The sequence below is a fragment of the Macrobrachium nipponense genome, chromosome 30, assembly GCF_015104395.2.
Source record: "Macrobrachium nipponense isolate FS-2020 chromosome 30, ASM1510439v2, whole genome shotgun sequence".
NCBI classification, from domain to species: Eukaryota; Metazoa; Arthropoda; class Malacostraca; order Decapoda; family Palaemonidae; genus Macrobrachium; species Macrobrachium nipponense.
The window spans coordinates 43,873,757-43,877,606 of NC_087218.1; the positions used below are offsets into that span (position 1 = coordinate 43,873,757).

The following is a 3,850-nucleotide window of genomic DNA, read 5'->3' on the forward strand; positions in this document are numbered from 1 at the left end:
ATCTTGGGAATGGGTGCCAAAACATGTCAGTGACACGTAATCGTATGATGACACTTAATCGTATGATGTCTCTACTCGGCAAGCAACCTTTCATTCCCACTCCATTCATTATGGCAATTTATTCGCTCGTGAATCACGCCATATGAAAAGGCAGTCCTTCCTAGGATGTGCAGTGCACGGGACCCAACAGCTCTCTCCCCCCCACCCCTCCCCCATAATCACAGTCAAGACTTAATCGCTCGCACAGTTTAAATCCGGCTGAGAGATGACCTTTTGGTTAATGTGCATCAGATGCTAATGATTGAATAACTCAACGTCGGCAGCTAGATTACGAAAATCGCGACACACCTGTGAGCGCCAGTTAAAGGAAGGTCACCCGCCGTCCGTTCAGTGTAAAGTATATAATAGTAAGCGGTGCGTGCGGTCTTCTTTCCCCAACCGTCTTGGGACGTATCTATATCACCCGTTTTCTTTCAGTCTGAAGTCGCCGTCAACCTGATCACTTGGAATTTTAAGGTAATTACTGGAGGCATCAAGATGCATAGTCGTTTTGCCAGCCCTCGGCGGGAGAAACTGTTAAAGATCTGCTACTTCTTGAAGTAGTAGATCACGAGCATCATACACTGCTGTGCTTCACGTGTGTTTACTCCTCAAACGTTTGTTTGTTAAAAAAAATATCTATAGTACAGCACTCATCCCAAATCCTCATCCTTATTTCACAGTATACATAATGGTCATTTAATAGATATTACCTTTTGCCTTCCCTTGAAGAAAATTTAGGTACTTTCTGCGAATACTTCTAAACAGCCAAGATGATTTTCTAAAACATTTGTTGCAAGTGTATAGAAACTTAACGTGGGAATAAGCATTTAAAGCAGTAAAGGGACAATAAGTGATACATATGAATATCTACATATATATCTATATATATCATATATATATAGATATAATATAATTATATCTATCTATATTATATATATCTATATATATATATATAATATAATATATATATATATATATCTATTTATATTTATATATATATGTATTATATATATATAGATATATATAAGATATATATATTATAATATATATATAGATATATCATATATCTATATATATATATATATATATAATATATATATATAGATATAGAATATATATATATATCTATTATATATATATATGATATATATAATATATATAATATCTATATATATATATATATATAGATAGATATATATAGATATATATATATAATATATAATATATATATCTATATATATATCTCTATCTATATATATATATATATCTATAATATATATATATATATATATAATCTATATCTATATATCTATATATATATATATATATATATATATATATATACATCGAGCTACAAATGTCCTTTAATATCTAATTCACTCTACCTCGGAATTAATATATTTTCATATATGCTTAACCGAAGAGGAGTTTCTATTAGGCGATAATAGAATTGTCGAGCGCCCAGGCGTGAACCCAGGACACCATACAAATCCAGGAACGTCAGTGAAGCTTTTACCCACTCCACCACCGCAAGAGGCTATAAGTTAATGCCGTCTCTCACCCTCAAATACCTTTCGCGCTCAGGTATTCGCTGATTTGGAGCCAGCATTAACCCACCTCGACCTCGGTAGTGTTGTAGTGCTTATGACAGCACATAGCCATTAATATAAGTCATATCACATTACCGTGATTCATATACATACATCGAGCTACAAATGTCCTTTAATATCTAATTTACTCTACCTCGGAATTAATATATTTTCATATATGCTCAACCGAAGGGGAATTTTTATTAGGCGATAATAGAATTGTCGGCGCCCAGGCACCGCGAACCCAGGACACCATACAAAATATATATATATATATATATCACATTACCGTGATTCATATACATACATCGAGCTACAAATGTCCTTTAATATCTAATTCACTCTACCTCGGAATTAATATATTTTCATATTTGCTTAACCGAAGGGGAATTTTTATTAGGTGATAATAGAATTGTCGGCGCCCAGACGCGAACCCAGGACACCATACAAATCCAGGAACGTCAGTGAGGCTTTTACCCACTCTACCACCGCAAGAGGCTATAAGTTAATGCCGTCTCTCACCCTCAAATACCTTTCGCACTCAGGTATTCGCTGATTTGGAATCAGCATTAACCCACCTGGGCCTGGGTGCCGGCAATTCTATTATCGCCGTTTGAGGTGGGTTAATGCTGGCTCCAAATCAGCGAATACCTGAGCGTGAAAGGTATTTGAGGGTGAGAGACGGCATTAACTTATAGCCTCTTGCGGTGGTGGAGTGGGTAAAAGCTTCACTGACGTTCCTGGATTTGTATGGTGTCCTGGGTTCGCGCCTGGGCGCCGACAATTCTATTATCGCCTAATAAAAATTCCCCTCCGGTTAAGCATACTATATGAAAATATATTAATTCCGAGGTAGAGTGAATTAGCTATTAAAGGACATTTGTAGCTCGATGTATGTATATGAATCACGGTAATGTGATATGACTTATATTAATGGCTACGTGCTGTCATAAGCATTACAACACTACCGAGGTCGAGGTGGGTTAATGCTGGCTCCAAATCAGCGAATACCTGAGCGCGAAAGGTATTTGAGGGTGAGAGACGGCATTAACTTATAGCCTCTTGCGGTGGTGGAGTGGGTAAAAGCTTCACTGACGTTCCTGGATTTGTATGGTGTCCTGGGTTCACGCCTGGGCGCCGACAAATCTATTATCGCCTAATAAAAATTCACCTTCGGTTAAGCATATATGAAAATACATTAATTCCGAGGTACAGTGAATTAGATATTAAAGGACATTTGTAGCTCGATGTATGTATATGAATCACGGTAATGTGATATGACTTTTTATATATATATATATATATATATATATATATATATATATATATATATATATATATAACAGTCATGTTCATACCACATTATACATTTCAAGTTATATTTAGAGCAGTACTCATACGGCTCTACACCAAAGACTGACATGGTTGTCCAAATCAAATTAGAAAAACTCGTTGTGACGTTTTTCCCCTAGGTGATGACACATCTTCCAATTAAAAGTTGTCATGTTATATTCACGAAATACAGAAGGAGGCAGAGAAATCCTGATTCCAGAAGCAGATGACTTAAACGACTTATTCATACATTGATTTTCACGTAAAATATGTATCTTTAATTTTAATATTGTTTCTTACCGAAGGAAATGAGACAAGTACAAAAAGGCTTTGCAAATAAAAGGAAAAGTCGGCACTTGAATGTTTTTCCGAACCATCCCTCAACGAAGAGGCTCCTGATATTTTAGAATTTCATATCCCAGAATGGCCCGAAGTTCGATTCTCGCTTCGGCCAACGCGGAATCAGAGGAATTTATTTCTGGTGATAGAAATTCATTTCTCGATATAATGTGGTTCGGAACCCACAATAAGTTGTAGGTCCCGTTGCTAGGTGACCACATTGGTTCCTAGCCACGTGCAAATATCTAATCCTTCGGGGCACCCCTAGGAGAGCTTTTAATGAGCTCAGTGGTCTGGTTAAACTAAGATATACTTAACTTTTATATCCCAGAATAATTCCAATGCAGCTAGGACTAAACCTGAAGAAGTAAAGGGTCCTTTTGAAGGTGCCCCAGATACAGCACTGTCCAAGAAAAAATGATGAAACGACGCTCATCGAAAGCCCAGAAGATGCAGTAGATGACTGATATCCCAAGATTTGGTAAATAAAGCCGAGAAACCCTTCATACTTTCCCTAATGGCTGGGACGACGAGCAATAAAAATCACC

The 3,850-nt window shown here is 36.5% G+C and overlaps 1 protein-coding gene across 1 annotated transcript in view; it reads left to right on the plus strand.

The window, feature by feature from the left end:
* Positions 1-371: 371 nt before the first annotated feature.
* Positions 372-3,850, plus strand: part of LOC135202058 (chymotrypsin-like elastase family member 2A) — a 34,138-nt gene continuing 30,659 nt past the window's right edge. The window contains exon 1 of the mRNA XM_064231325.1: positions 372-516. The gene's annotated coding sequence lies outside the window, so the exon portion shown is untranslated. The remainder of the gene's footprint in view (positions 517-3,850) is intronic.